The 17,002-nt window shown below is 39.1% G+C and overlaps 1 pseudogene; it reads right to left on the reverse strand.

Annotated features, from left to right (window-relative positions):
• Positions 1-693: 693 nt before the first annotated feature.
• Positions 694-17,002, reverse strand: part of LOC129063246 (60S ribosomal protein L21-like) — a 41,466-nt pseudogene continuing 25,157 nt past the window's right edge.

The raw sequence follows: 17,002 nt of genomic DNA on the forward strand, positions 1-17,002 counted from the left end.
TGCTCATTCTTATACGAGCCCCGAAGCCTGCTGCCCCCCGCTGGTAGCAGTCCAGCTGCCCGGAGGCCCAAGCCAGCTCATGCGGAGAGATGGCAAGTGAGACCCCGAGACAAGCAGGAAGTAGAGGACTTGCTCCGCCAGCTCCCGCCTGCTCAACACGCTGCTGCTCCCTCAAGAGGAACCCCAAGCCGGACTGAACCAGCTGAGCCCTCCTTATTCCTCATCCACGAAAACTGTGTTGTGTGTTAAGGCCAAAGTACGGAAGGGTGCTAAGAGTGTGATCAGGCCATCCCTGTCCACTCACTGCCTCTGTCTTTACTGACGATTGCATTTCAAAAGAATGTCTCTCATGTCCTTTGTTGTAGAAGGTACAGATACAACTCAAAGGCACAGAGAAAGGATTTATAATTGTAACTTTGCTAAAGCGAATGCTCCAAGAAGAGAGAGGACAGGCGCCGGTCACCAGGTTTTGGCTGGAAGCAACAGTCAAGTTGGTAGCCTTGAGCTTTTCAAGGCTGGAACTTAAGAAGGCCGGTCATCCCAACGACATGGCCTTAGGCTGCCAGAAGCCTTGCAGAGCTCTGTCAAGTCTCTTAGTTGGAGGGTGGGGGAGGGTCACAGAGTCATTTGGGCCATGCATAAGCTTTTGCAGGTCTCACTTGTTGCAGCGATGGATCACCAGAACAAAGGTTCTTACCGAATGTAGAACTGCGGCTGTAACGGAAACCTAGCACAGCGGCACCTGGCTTCAGGACTGGGAGCAGGAAGAGGCTGGAGGCCCTGAGAAGCCGCTGGTGAGCGATGAAGGAGCCTGGAAGGAGAGGGCTCGCCCATGAAGTGAGGAAAACGCTAGTGAACGCTGGAAAAGTTGCAGAAAGTGGAATTCAGTCTTGCCTGCAACAATGTGGAAAGTGGAAAATGAATCTAATATACTTATGATCTAGCTAAGGCAGTTTCCAGGCAAAATATTGAAAATGGCACTTACCTTCTGTCTGTAAGATACAGACAAAAAGGGGTCAGCTTAAAAGGGAACTGTTCAGCTTTTAAGGAAGCTGGAGTGAAAAAGAAAGGATCCAGGGCTTGCTACATTCAAAAATAAGATTATTTCTTATGCCCAGATTTTCTAGGCAGCACAAGAGCCTCAAAATATATGGCTGTTTATGCTTCGATTGCCTCTTCCTTTGATAATATCTTTGTGATACAACTTTTAGCAACAGAAAGGGAAAAGAATTTGACCTGTTCTCTAGCATAATTGATCATAAGTGAGTCTAAAAAAACTGTTTTTCTCTTGTTATTCTGTTAGAGTCTCAGCTGAAAACCGAAGATGAACAAAGGCAATGTTTTGCCTCCTCCACATCCCCATAACTCACGGTGGCTCAGGTAGGCTCTGCTCTGCCCGGAAGCAGCAATAGAGATCAGGTGGGGTCCGCCAACGCCTGCAAGAACAGAGAGCGGAAATGGGAAACACTTTCTGTCCCATGTCCCACGGGCCCTGGCACCCACTACCCGCTGCCTAGCAGCAACGCTAGGCCCAGGTTAGTGCCTCTCACCTGAGCATGGCACCAGCAGGGCTGAACCGAGACCCTGCCAGCAGCACACAGCCCAGGGACTGCTCTTCCCCTTGGGGATCTGCTAGTATCTCCCCCCATGACACTGGGACCAGAGGAGGGTATTTGGCCCCAGAAAGAAGCACCAGTTGGAACCACAGGGGCCCCAGCGCCCCGGGTAGAGTAAGGAGACCATAGCAACACTGCAAAAGTACTTTTGTCGTTGGAACCACAGACCACAGAAGTAAGCCAAAACCTCCATCTTAATTGCCTGCTAAAATACAAGGTTTAAATAGGACTCAGAGTCTCCTGACAATATCCAAAATGCCTAAGATACAACAGAAAACTACTTGTCATATCAAAACCAGGAAAAGCATAAATTGGATGAGAAAAGACAATCAACTGCCAGTATTAACATGAATCAGATATTAGAGTTATCTGGCAAAGATTTTAAAGCAGCTGTCAAAAAAATGCTCTTACAAAGTAATTACAATTTTTCTTAGAACCAACAAAAATTAGAAAATGTCAGCAAAGAAAATATGTTTTAAAAAATGGGAACTACTACACTGAAAAATATAAAAACTGAAATAAAAGCTCACTGGATGGGCTCAATAGTAGAGGGGGAATGACTGAGGGTGGAATCAGAAACTTGAATACTGACCGATAGACTTTACTTAATCTGAACAAGAGACAGACAAGAACTTTAGGGAGGAAAAAAGACAACAGAGCCTCATGGACTTATGGAACAATAACAAATACCATGTTATCCCCAGCAGAAGAGAAAGACTGAGGGGATGAAAAAAATATTCAAAGAAGTAATGGCTGAAAATTTTCCTAATTTGGCAAAAGATATAAGCCTACAGATTAGAGAGGCTGAGCAAATTAAAAAAAAAAACCTACACCAAGACAAATCACATTAACTTCTAAAAACTAAAGACAAAGTTACACTGGTTAACACAGTATCACAGAGACATGGAAATATGTAACTACAATACATTGTGGCAACAATGAAAGTACAGGAACAAACTCATGTATATGATAATTGAGTATATACATGAATATGTACATATACATATATATACATGAATATATACACGTATATACATATATGTATACATGAGTGTATACATATACATGTATGTATACATGAGTATATACATATATGTATACATGGATATATACACATATACATATAGGTATATATAATTTATATGTACGATGTCTGCCTGGACAAAGTCCAGCCATTGTTAATATACCAAGAACAGTTTGTACGACATCCATGTAACCTGGCAGCCAAGTAGAGTAGACTGGTATGCACATGTGTGAACAATAATGACTTTGCTGTACTAGTCAGTGGAGGCAGTAGACACTGTTGAATGAGCATGTGTACTGTGTGGTCATCACATTCAAAATGATTGAGTGAGTAGAGCAATGAATCTGCATCAGATTTTGCACTAAGCATGAACATTCCTCCATGAAACTATTTGGATGACTCAGAAGGCTGCAGCTGTGGGCAACTGGTGATGGGCAGCTTCATCACAACAATGTGCCTGTTCATGCATCACATCTCGTGCAGTTTTTTGGTGAAATATCAAATTACCCATGTGATTCAGCCCCCCTACAGCCCAGACTTGGCGCCCTGTGACTTCTGGCTTTTCCCAAAACTAAAAATCACCTTTGAAAAGGAAGAGATATCAGACTGTCAGTGAGATTCAGGAAAATACAGCGGGGCCACCGACAGCGATTGGGAGAACGGTGTGAAGTCTCAAGGTGCCTACTTTGAACGGGACTGAGGTGTCATTGTCCTGTGTACAATGTTTCTTGTATCTCGTATCTTCTTCAATAAATGCCTCTATTTTTGTTACATGTCTGGATGCTTTCTGGACAGACTATACACACACACACACACACACACACATACATATAAATAAGTATAGGGTGAAGCAAAATTAGGTTATGACTGCAGAGAATAGAGCTTATTCTTGAATTATTAATTATTGTATAATTTCCCATACAAACAACTGTAAACCTACTTTGTCCCACCCTGTTTACATATACTCATGTATATGACAATTGAGTAATAAATTGTTACAGCTCAAATAAATGGAGAGAGGATAAATTACCCAGTGTGCTGTTGAGGATAATGTCTTCCAGTTGGAATAACAAAGTTTAAGCTCTCTCTCCACCATAACACTACATTTAAAAATTAATTCTGGCCAGATTAAAATGTTAAGCGTAAACATACACAATAAAACCATAAAATTGAAAAAATCCAAGCAAATGTTTAGTATAATCTTGGGATGAAGAGCTTTTAAAACTCAAAACCAGTTAAAAAAAACACTCAGAAATTTGTTTCATTCTCCATCTGACAGAAAGATTGGCAAGAATACAGCTCTTCCTGAAATTGTTTTTTAACTCTGCAAATCCTCTTAGTACTTTTCCTCAGATAACTCAATGAGAATATTATCACCTCTATCATGTAAGTAGGATTATCATAGTTAAGTCTTTAAACACAATCTAGTAATACTTTATCTTTGTTCTTATAGGACATCAACTCCTACAAACATTTATTGATAAAAAATTTTATTGAAATTATGTATGTATGAAACTAGCTTGTTTCATGATTTGTATTTTTTTATTATTTCTTTATATGTTAGTACACTACCTCCATTAGTTATCTACCATTTTTGGCTGCACGTTATAGAGCACAAAAATAACAGTGACTCAGATAAAGATTTCTTTTTTTTTTAACATAAAAAATTTGGAGATAAGCAGTATTGGCATCAAAGTCTGGGCCGATGCCCTGAGACACTCTTTGTGTGTACACCTCAGGGTTAAAAAATAGTCGCCAGATCTCCAGACATTAGTTCTGCTTTCAAGAGAGAAAAAGGGAGAAGAGGTAGTATCAGCTACATCCATCTCTCTGCCTTAGCCTACTCAGGCTGCTATACAAAACTATCATAGACTAAGTGGCTTTAACAATAAACATTTGTTAAATTGTTTATTGTTTAAATTGGCTGGTGTGGTTCAGCAGGTTGGGCACCAGTCTGTGAACTGAACAGTTGCTGATTCAATTACCAGTTAGGGCACATGCCTGGGTTGTTGTTGGGGGCGTGTGAGAGGCAACTGATTGATGTTTCAATCAATGACTCACGTCTCACGTCAATCATCCCTTGATTTCTCCCCCCCTTCCCCTCTCTCTAAAAAATAAATAAAATCTAAAATAAATAAATAAATAAATAAATAAACAAACATTTATTTCTCTGTTCTGGAGGATGGGAAGTCCAAGGTCCTTGTGCTGGCAGATTTTCTGTCTGGTGAGAGCCCACTTCCTGTTTCATAGTTTTTTTGTTTTTTTTTTTTTTGGTCTTCTCATTATGTGCTCACATGACAGAAGAAACAAGGAAGCTCTCTAGGTCCTTTGTTTTTAAAAGGGCACTAATCCCATCCCTGAGGGCTCCATTTTCATGACTTAATCACCTCACAAAGACCCCCACCTTCTAGTATCATCATATTGGGGATGAATTTTGGGAAGACACGGACATTCGATCTACAGAAGTATCTTCCATCAGAAAGGAAAAGTTCCCCCTTATTTAACAACAGTGTCCTGTTTGTGTCACATAGGCCACAATGGCTACAAGTAAGATTAAGAAAGCATTTGGCTTTCCAGGTTTCTGTGGCAAAGACCAGGCTGAACTGTGTCAGCCACAAAATTGCTGCTACATGAACCCTAAACTATTGTGTTCCTTGGGAAATTAAGCTCTATTTCTGGAACATATGTACAGGAAGAGTCATATTCTACTGAGTCAACTTAGTAGAGTCAACTTAGTGTCATTTTCTTTTTCATTCCTCCTTTTATTTTTTTTTTCTGTTTGTTCTTTTCCATCTTACTTTCAAATTCTACCAGGGCTTAAAACTTCTGTTATCTTTAGAGATGTAGTTCATCATGTATTTCACTAAAAGAAACTAATACTTATAATTATAGGCAAGTTGAATCTGCTGGACAAAGGTTTTGGCTTTGTTCCACATATTTCTGTCCCATGATGGTACTATTTTTTTGGAGTCCTGTGGCAAAATTCAAACATGTTGGTTTTATAGACAAATCACAAAAATAGGAAAAACAAAAGTATAAAGGGATAAGCAATAGGGGAACACAAGAGAAAGATTTTAGCTTTAGCTCATAGGCCTAAGTGACCGATGGTTGTGGAGAGCTGTTATTCCAGGACCGGGATGCGTGGACTCCAGGACTCCAGGAGGCTGACAATCAATTCAGCCTTTGTGCCCCTGGGGGTCTGCAAGTGATGGGGATGGTATCTGAGCCATTGTTTTCCAGGGAGGGAACAGCCCTGATGCAGGTGAAGAATTATTGATCAGTATACAAAGAAGTACTAGGAAAATCATCAGGCTAGACTGCAACTCTGGTCTAATTAATCTTTTTTCCAAACCCCTTGTCTACCCTTTCATCCCCTTATTAAAAGGTTGGCTTAAAACGAGATGTTAAGACAGTTTTTGCGGGTACGTAACGCTCTTCTCAGATCACTGGCCATCTGAATAAAAAGCACCCATAAAGATTCAATCCTTGTCTCTGTTTATTGGTTCTGGTAGTGACAGGCAGCATGAACACCTGCTTTTCCAGTTTCATAAGGGTAGAGAAGCGTAATTACAAGACAGAATCTCCTGTAATTTATCCAGATAGCAAAATTGAGTGTTAATAATTTCAAAGAACTATAGGAACAAAAAACTCATCAAAATGGTCCTATATAAACAACATTATTCATTTATTATATTGCTGATTACAGTAAATACCACAGTATATTTTTAGTAATAAAATAAAAATACTGCCCTGGCTGGTGCAGCTCAGTGGATTGAGCACTGGCCTGCAAACCAAAAGATTGCCAGTTTGTTTATCACTCAGGGCACATGCCTAGGTTGCAGGCCAGGTCCCCAGTTGGGAGGCAACCAATCTATATTTCTCTTGCACATCGATGTTTCTTTCTCTCTTTCCCTCTTCCTTTCCCTCTCTCTAAAAATAAATAAATAAATAAAAATCCTCCCATTCCTGTGTTACTTCACTGGTAGGTTCCATTCCTCTTTAAAAAATAAAAATAATATATAAAATCAAATTAAATTTTTAAAAAATGCCAAGGTCATAAGCTGTCCTCTTTCCCACTGAAAATCAGTTTTTTGTCAACTAATTATACACACAAGCCAGAAGAGATCTACACCTATGAAGAGGAGGAAAATTTTTTTCTCTACCCTTCTAGATTCTTTGGCTGATCTAATAATCACATTCACATTAGACAGATTTAAAAGAGAAAAACTAGTTTGATAATGTACATATGGGGGCCCCAAGAAGACAGTGAGCCCCAAAGACAAGACAACCAATGGAAGCTAAGCTAAGAAATGCAATGAGGCCTAGGACTTCAAAGGGAAGGAGGGTAAGAAGAGCAGATGTTTAGTAAATTGGATGTTTGTCCTGCCATGCAGGCAAGTCATTCAGATACAAAGTTATCTCTCTTTCTGGGTCAGGCCCCCTAAATTCTTTTAGGTAACTAAGGGGGAAGTAGAAATTTTTCTTTAGTCTGCTGAGTCATGATTGCTTTTAGCTCAAAATAATCCACATACCAAACTGGAACATTTTGGGGAGTCTCATCCTAAACTCCCTCACATATCACCTTTTTCTTTAACTTCTTTTTGTCCATGACATAGCTTCATTTGGCATTTAGATTATCACATGACATCATACCAAAATCAATTCCAGGTGATATAAAAATTAATGTATAGAATGCCATATAAAGAACAGTGATTTAAAAAGTTTTGTCTTGAATGAATAAACAAACAGAACAATGAAACAAAAAAAAACCCTATAGAAATAGATCTAAATTATAGGGGAATTTAGTATAGGATAAAGGTAACATATCAAAAATAGCAGGAAAAAGTTGATTTGTAGTAAATGGTGTTGGGACTCTGGGAAGTCATCTGGAAAAAAATTAACTTGGCTTCCTAGCTCATTCTTTTTGTCAAAATAAACTTCACATGAATCAAAAATTTAAATGTAAAAACGTAATATTAAAAGTAGAAATAAACATAGATCAATCTTGGGATTTGTCTACACAAGATACATCTCCCAAAAGCTATAAAGAAAAAGAGTTATAAATAAACTTTAAAATTTTCTATATAATTTAAGTCTAATTAATAAACTTGAATGACAAACTGAGAAAAAATAATTATAACACATTTGGCAAAGTACTAATTTTCTTAATGTAAAGAGGGTTCATTAAAAACAATTGCTGAAAGGCCATGTGACAACAGAGGTAGAGGGGAAAAAAAAAAATTGCTTTGGCTCAGCAATTCCTGTTTTGAAAATTTAACCACTGATATTCTTGCATATGTATACAAAGATATATTTACAAGACTGTTCATTGTAACATTATATGTAACAAACGAAACTGGAGGCATAGTAGTTCATTCTGAGCTGTTCAGTGAAAACCTGGTCAGTTATTTTTAAAAATAAGCTACAACTTTGGCCAGTGTGGCTCAGTGGATTGAGCACTGGCCTGGTTCAATTCCCTATCAGAGTAAGGCAGAAGATAGTCAAAAAGCAGGAAACTCCAGAGGTGCTCCGGGGCTAACACAAAGGTCATCAATACAGGACAAAGACACTGTTCTAAGACCAGTTGTTCCTGCTTTCTGGAAAAGTGCTGAATCATGGTGAATCATGAATGTGCCTGCACAGAAGATGCTACCTGACCCCTGCTTCATTATAATAGTAATATAATAAATTAACATTGTGGAACCCTCTCCCCCGGTGACAAGTCAAGGAAAACCATGGGAGACTGCACGTGCAATAACATTAAAGTAATATAATTACTTGTCCATGCGCAATAAAACCCAGCCAAAACTAGCCAGGAAATGTCTGCCCTATAAGAATAGAATCCCTCCAGCTCGTGAGGTCAGTCTCTGCTGGGAGCTGGCCCGCTCCCATGTTCTGTGGAGTGTCTTACTGCTTAATAAATCTGCTCTCTCTCTCTTGCTGCTGTAAACTCTTTGTGTGTATGAATCAGTTATTAGCCCACGATCACCAAGAACCTGATCATCTGTGCCCACCTGCAACAAGGGCACATGCCTGGGTTGCAGGCTGGGTCCCCTCTTGGGGGTGTGTGAGAGGCAACTGATCGGTGTTTCTCTCCCTCTCTTTCTCCCTCCCTTCCCCTCTCTCTGAAAATAAATACAATCTAAAATAAAAATAAAAGCAAGCTACAAATACACATTCTAATCCAGAAAGATCCTAGGTATATCATGAAGTTAAAGAACCAAGAGGTAAAAGAATTTGTAATAGGCTGTGAACCAAAAAGCAGTTCTCCAGTGAGTAATCTCACAGGGTGATCTGACCATGAAGTCTTAAAGGGTGGGTCGGGGTGGGCAGTCATGCTCCAGGCACACAAATTCTTTAGTGAAAGGTTTATCTTTGCGTTAAGCAAGCCCTGCCCATTGTTTCTGTACCACTAGGTTAACACATTTTTGAAATAAGTAACCACCTTCAAGAGAGCACATAATCTTGTTAACCATCCTGTAATCCAATGCCCACCTTCCTTTCTCCCACTTTCTTGTAATCTTCCTTAGTTACCTCCTTAATTTCAAGTGATAAAAGAAACCACAAAACTGTCATTCTCAGGGCACTTGAGATCTTGCTTCCCTGCAATTGTCATTAGTTTTGGCTCAAACTCATAAAATTCTCTACTGATTTGAAAGTTCCTTACATTAACAATGTTAATATGGCAATAAACGGAGTATAAGTAACAGTTATAGTCTAGTTAGTATAGAAGACCCTGCAGGAAATAAAAGCAAGATAAGGTTAGATAATTGACCCTACTTACCAAGAATCATCAACAGTGTCGTGTGTGTGTGTGTGTGTGTGTGTGTGTGTGTGTGTGTGTGTGTGTGTACAAATACTTTTCTACTCTAGATCCCCTTTACTGCATTCTGGGAGTATGTGGAGCTGCTCTATTTTGCCATGTATAATGCACACCCATGTTTTTGGCCCATACTTTCAGGAAAAAATCTTTCATTTTAACTTTTTAATTCAATTACTTTTTTATTTATAGTTAGATACTTGGTTTGATTTTTTTTTTTAAGATTTTGTTTATTTTTAGAGGGGGGAACAGAGAGAGAAAGAGAAGGAGAGAAACAACAATGTGTTGTTGCCTGTTGCACATCCACTACTGAGGACCTGGCCCACAACCCAGACATATGCTGTGACTGGGAATCAAACCAGTGACCCTTTGGATCGCAGGTTGGCACTCAATCCACTGAGCCACATCAGCCAGGGCTGTTTTTTGTATTATAAAGGAATTTTAGTAATTAGTTTTTAACATATTATGGTACAAGACATTTTATGTAACAAATAATTACAAAACACAAGAACAGATACAAGGTATTTGAGGTACTACCCATGTATAATGCGAATCCTTATTTTTCCCGCAAAAATTTGGGTAAAAAGTGCACATTATACAAGGCAAAATATGTTATTTCTAATCACTGAGTTTGCCTCCAATCTCTGCTTATTTCAGTTTTGCCTAATTTTATTAGGGCAATATATTTCTCAAGTGTCATTCTAATTACATAAATATATTAATTTATTGTTAATATCAGTTTTTTAAATGCCCTAATCATTCATCATTGAAGGGTCAGGATGAACTTCCCCAAAATGTGTCATTTTGGCATGCGGATTATTCGAAGCTGAAGGCAACCAAGACCTAGCAGGTTCAAGAAAGACTTTTACTCTCCTTTAACTACCTAAAGGGATTTAAATAGGGGCCTTGGCTCAGAAAGCAAGATAACTTTTTATCTGAATGCCATATCTGTATGGCAGGACAAACATCTAATTACTAAACCTTTGCTTTTATTTAAAATCTTTTTAAAATCATGTTTATTCTATTACAGTTGTCTCAATTTTTCCCCCTTTACCCTCCACCACCCATCCTACCTCCCTGCCCCGCCCCAGCTCCCGCTGTTGTCCACACTGTTGGACGTGTCCATGGGTCATTCATACATGTTCTCTACCTAGTCCTTTCCCCTTCCTTCCATCATTGTCCTTCCCCATCCACTCTGGTCACTTTCAGTCTGCTCCATGTTTCCATGCCAGTGGTTTATTTTGCTCATTAGTTTATTTCGTTGAATCGACTCCACTTATAGATGAGAGCATATGGTATTTGTCTTTCACTGACTGGTTTATTTCACTTACCATAATATTCTCCAGTTCCATCCATGTTGTCGCAAAAGGTAAGAGTTCCTTCCTTTTTTTCTTTAAACAAAGATTGATTTTATGTATTTATTCTTTTAAATGTCAAAATCCATTATAAAATATTAAAACATTTAAATCCATTATGAAGTCCCAGCAATTAAAACAACATGACACCAGCACAGAAACAATCAAGTAGATCAGTGAAATAAAATGAGCATCCTAGAAACAAACATATATATCTGCCTAACAATGTAATATATGATTAAGTTGATATTTCAAATCAATGGGGAAAATAAGGCTTATTCAACAAATAAGGTGCATGGACCACGATTACTTGAAATAAAACAAATATAGAGCCCTATTTCACACATTATACAAAATATATTCAGGTGAGTTAAAAATAAATATGTAAAATCTAAGGAGTTTTAGGAGAAAATAAAAACTAATATTTTTCTTACCCTGAAGTAAAATATTCAAACCCAGAAGCTATAAAGTAAAATATTGACAATATGACTATATTAAACATTTAAGACTATACAGTAATATATATACTAAAAAATTACAGGACAAGTAATAGAGTAGGAAAGTATTTGCTGCACATCTAAAAAAGGGTTAATAGTTTTTTGTGTTTTTTAAGGAAAAAATTCTACAAACATTTAGTCAAAAAATGAATAAAGATTATCAAAAAGTCATTTAAAGCTTTTTAAAAATGATAGAAATAGGATAGAAATATACAAAAACAGGTTTAGTTTCAACAAATAATAAAGGAACAATTAAAATAACACATCATTGTCACCACCAGATTAATACCTACTAAAAATATTGGTAATATCAAGTATTGGTGATTGTGAAAGGAACTGGGTATCCATAGACTCTCTTCATCTTCTTAAAGCAGTCCCTTTAGCAGGTCTTGCAATGCTGGTTTGGTGGCAGTGTATTCTTTTACCCTTATTTTGTCTGGGGAACTCCTTATTTCACCTTCCATTTTAACTGAGAGCCTTGCTGGGTAGAGCAGTCTTGGTTGCAGGCCTTTGCTTTCCATGACTTGGAATATTTCTTGCCATTCCCTTCTGGCTTGAGGTGTTTCTATTGAGAAGTCAGCTGCTAGCCATATTGGGGCTCACTGGTGTGTTACTACCTGTTTCTCCCTTGCTGCCTTTCGAATCCTCTGTCTGTCTTTAATATTTGCCATTTTAATTATGATGTGTCTGGAAGTGGGCCTCATTGGGTTCCTCTTGAATGGGACCTCTGTGCTTCCTGGACTCATGTGACTTTCTGTCTCCTCAATGTAGGGAAGTTTTCCATCATTACTTTTTCAAACAGGTTCTCTGTCCCTTCCTCCTCTTCTTCGCCTTCTGGTCTCCCTGTTAGACGGATATTATTACATTTCAGGTTGTCCTGCATTTCCCTCAAAGCCTCTTCGTTCTTTTGGAGTCTTTTTTCATTTTCTTGCTCTTTCTAGGAGCTTTTCTCTACCTTATCACCCTGCTCTCTGATTCGTTCCTCTGCTTCACCGAGCCTGCTTTTGATTCCTTCTTCTGTGTTCTTCAGTTCAGAAATTGTATTCTTCACTTCCTCTTGTCTCTTATTGATGGTTTCGATGTCTTTTTTCATGCTGATATCGTTTTCAGTAAGTTCCTCATAGTTCCCTGTAGTTTTTAGTAAATCTCTCTGAGCTCACTGAGCTCATTGATCTTCCTCAGAACCCCTCTTTTGAACTCAATATCTGATAGTTTACCTGCCTCCATTTCATTTATTTCTCTTTCTGGGGATTCCTCCTTTCCCTTCGACTGGGACTCTTTCTTTGTCTTCCCATTATTTGTGAGACTCTCCTCTTTCGTTTCTGTTTCTTAAGTTGATCTGTCTTGATTTCCTGACTTTGTGGTGTAAACTTCTATGGTAGGAGACTGCTCTTTTTTCTTTCTGGGTCTGCCTCTGATGATGTCAGATATGGACCCTGTTTGACCTTAGGCAGTCTGTTCGAGACTTCCAGGAATCTACTGCCTGTGGCTGTCTCCTTCAGCTGTTAATCTAGGTTGCACTCAGCACTCAGGCTTAGGCACCGCAGGGGGTGGTAGAGTTCCTCCTAGGGTCGGGGTTATTAGGTCCTCTCACGCTGCTGCCGCTCAGAGGAGTGGTATGCCTGAGCCAGATAGCTTCTGTTGCACGGGGAATGAGTCAGCACTGGGATCCCTTTGGGAAAGCTACTCTCTTCCCAATGCCTCTGTCTCCAGTCTCAAGTGTCTCTAGACCACTCTTCACCCCATTTAACCAGGGAGCTACTATCTGTGGCTGCCACTCTGTACTCAGCAGTCAGGCTTTAGCACCACTGGGCCAGAGCAGAGCCCCTCCTGGGGGTAGGGCTATTGTGTCCTCTCATGCTGTTGCTGCTCAGGGGAGTGGTCTGCCTGAGCAAGATGGCTGCTCCCATATGTGGGATGAGTCAGCACTGGGATCCCGCTGGCTACTCTCTCAGTTCTCTCCCTAAAGCCTCCTTCCCCAATCTCTCCTCCAGTGTCTCTAGCCCACTCTGCCACAGCCTTTGCCAGAGACCAGGGTAAGTGGCTGCAAATAAAAATGTATGCTTTGGCTCGTTAAAAGGCTCTTTGCATCTCCAGCTGCCCGTCTCTGGAAGAGAGCAACACTGCGTCTTTTCACAGCTGGTTTTTCTATGTATTTTTTAGGCTCTGGTGTTGTAGGCTGGAGATCCCCACTTATGGTTTAGATCCTACTTTTGTCACGGGGATCCAACTAGCTGTTTCAATATCCTTCTGGTGCTGTCGCCCATGGGCACCCTGCCTGCCTTCTCAAGTCTATATTGCACTCCTTACCAGTTAGGTTGTGCTAAAGCCGATTCTTCTGTCTGTCTGAGGTTATAAGGCTCCTCTCTCACTGTTGTTCAGTTGTTTGTTCCAGGTGATTTCTCCACAATTTAGTTGTAATTCCAGATTGGTACTAAGAGGAGGTCAGTGTGACTTCCATTCACTCCTCTGCCACCTTGATTCTCTTCTAAACCTCTGTTTCTCTTATCATCCTGTGAATTATCCTACTCCCCTTTGAAGTCCCAGGCCACTCTCATTCCTTAGCTCACAATGGCATATATATAAGGTTCAGATGCCTGACTTGTTCTTGGATCTCACTGGCTTTATGGTGCCCACATATGGAAGTAATTAAACTAGTTTTTCTCTTAATTTGTCTTAAGTCAACTTGGTTATTAGACTAGCCAAAGAACTTAGAAGGGTAGAAGAAAAAATTTTCCTCCCTCATACCATTATGTTATAAATTTGAATTTTACAGTTTAGTTTATGCTATTTTGAGGAATAATACTCAGAAGTGTTACCAAATGCAGATTCAGCTGCCTACCACAAAGAAAGCCAGTCCTTGTGAGAATGGTGCTAGTGTAAAGGAAAAAGGTTTATTCAGGTGACCAGAGAAGATGGTGGATGCTGGTGCTGAAAACCATCTCAACATCTCTGGTCCAACCAGTGGCTTTTATAGGGAAAGGAAGGGAAAGTAGGGAAAGCAGGGGCTGCTGTTCTAGCTCGTCTTGATAAGGATCTTGATGTCAGCATGTGGAATCAATATGCATAAGCCAAATTCCTGTGGGAGATCAGCTGTCATCTGGACAGGAACGGGTACTGCTGGTCTCTGCAATGTCCTAAAATAAAGGCTAAAATAGAGGTTGTTAGAAAAAAAATTTCTTTTTCTTGCTTCTGTTTCTACAGGCTTGTAGTCTTATTAAGTAGTACATTTATTTTGGTTAGTACAATATCACATATTTATTTTCTGTTATATAAGTACTTTCTAAAAGTTGAAAGCACAATAAAAAAAATTATCCCTAATTACATTGTTCCAATAGGAACAATTCTTGAATAAGTCACTTAATCTCTCTAAATTTTTGTTTGTTTTTTTGTTTATGACATTGCCAGGAAGCATATCTCAAATGATCTAAATTTTAATTTTTAAAAAAGTCTGTAAAATGCCAATGAAAAGGGAGGGTTTTTTCCTGGAAATTAAATGCACAGGAAGGCTTCAGCAGAGTGCCAGGCATATAGTAATTGCCCAACAAAAGTTCACTATTTAGAATTTATTTAAAAACTTCAGTATTAATATCTGCATAAGTATTTAAATACTTATGCAATTGAATATACTACTTAAATTGAAAATACTACTTAAGAAAATCACCTGAGTACCAAATAATTACTTTCTTAATCTTAAACTACTAAATCTAATGATATCCTGGATACAAGGAAAAAAACTTACTTTGATCCCCATTCTTGATTCTGGTAAGTAAGGTCTATCTGTAACTGCAAGACAAAATATAAGCAATTGTGCTTCACTTCAGGCGGCCCCTTTCCTATTCTTGTTAGGCCCACTTTCCTTCTTTTTTGCACTTAAACACCTTTTAGGGCCATGTGGCCTTCTGGCTCCAAATTACACTCTTAAATAGCCATTTCAAAACTATTCTTCCTTAGAGCCTAGCAAAAGGCAAGTATATTACAAAAGGAGAGATCATAGCCATACCATGCCTCGGTCTACAATGTGTGATTGTCCTCTTTCAATCTTGAGAGGGTTGTCCTAGCAACCAGGCTTCCCTAACTTATTCTATTTCTCCCTCTTAAAGCTTTGAAGTGAAGTCCCTCCCCCATCCCAGCCTTTGAAGTCATTCTGAATAGAATACTAAAGATTATCTATTAACTGCCTGAGGAGATTTCTGAATACCCTAGGAAAAACCTGGGGCTTTTTCCCAGCCACAGTCCCAACCATAAGCACATGACTTCATGTGATTACGGTCTGACCTGCTACCATGACTACCTAACCCCTCAACTAGTATTTCTTGATCAGTTTTTATGTTCTGGGCATTTTTCTAGACTTTGCAAATGTAAGGATGAAATGTGGTCTCTTTCCTCCATAGATACAATCTAGTGTTGACCAGTCTTCTAACCCTGCCCTATCCCATACAGAGCCATGGCCATACATGGCTGTCGAGCCTTTGAAACATGGCTGGCCCAAACTGAGGTGTGCTACAAGTGTAAAATTTTGGTGAATTTTGAGAACTTAGTACAAAATTTTGAGAACTGTACAAAAAATGTAAAATATTTCATTAATAAATATTTATGTTGACTACATGTTGAAATCATGTTTTGGATATATCGGGTTAAGTAAAATAAATTTTAAATTTAATTTTACCAATTTCTTTTCACTTTTTTTAAATGACTCCCAGAAAATTTAAAATTACATATGGCTTACAACACGTTTCTGTTGGATAGTGCTACTCTAAAAATATGCATCAAAATAATTTGATAAACTTGTTTAAATCCTATAGATTCTAGGTCCCACCCCATATCTATTGAATCGGGTAGTCGGGGTAGTGGGGTTGGGGGTGGGGGGAAAGAGGAGCTCTATGATCAGTCTGGCAAATCCAGTGACCAAAAGTGACCTCACAGGATAATCTGACCCTAAATTCCTAACTGGATGGGTCTAGGTGAGTAGTCATGTCCCAGGCATAAAACTTCTTAATAAAAGGTTTCTCTTTGCCTTAAGCAATCCCTGTCCACTGTTCTTGTGCATCTAGGTTAACAACACACCTTTGAGGTGCTCTCTTCAGACTCTTCAGAAGCTTAATCACCCTTGAAAGCTCATAATCTTGTCAACTATCCAGTAATTCAATCCACACCTTACTTTCTCCCACCTTCAGGTACTATTTCTTAGTTCTCTACTTAATTCAAAATGCGTAAAAGAAACTGCAAGAGTGTTATTCTCAGAAGTGGTTGAGATCTTGCTTTTGTTATTGTCATCACTTTGGCTCAGATAAACCCTTATAAAAATTCTCTACAGGTTTGGAGGTTTCTTAGGTCAACAGGGTTCAGGAATGAGCATTGTCAACAAATGCTCTAGGTGATCCTTATGCACCTGCAACTTTAAGAATCACGGATCTCTTGACCAATAAACCATGATCAAAGAGTTATTCCTACTCTAAATAAAATCATTGTTTAGACATATGAAGGGGGAGGGTAACTGAGTTACAGCAGGTTCCCTCTGGGGAGGCCAAAGTGGTTTCTGGCACCATTCCAACAGAGAGAAAACAAGACACTTGAACTTTCGCTTGGCAACCCACTGCACAATCACACTCACATACAGTATCTGATGTTACCATGAAAGGAACAGGTACTTTAATGACATAAGAAGCAAAAGTAGCTGGGTCTTAGGA

This window comes from Pteronotus mesoamericanus, unplaced genomic scaffold, assembly GCF_021234165.1.
Source record: "Pteronotus mesoamericanus isolate MK-2021 breed Mesoamerican mustached bat unplaced genomic scaffold, CSHL_Meso_final scaffold_85, whole genome shotgun sequence".
Classification (NCBI taxonomy): domain Eukaryota; kingdom Metazoa; phylum Chordata; class Mammalia; order Chiroptera; family Mormoopidae; genus Pteronotus; species Pteronotus mesoamericanus.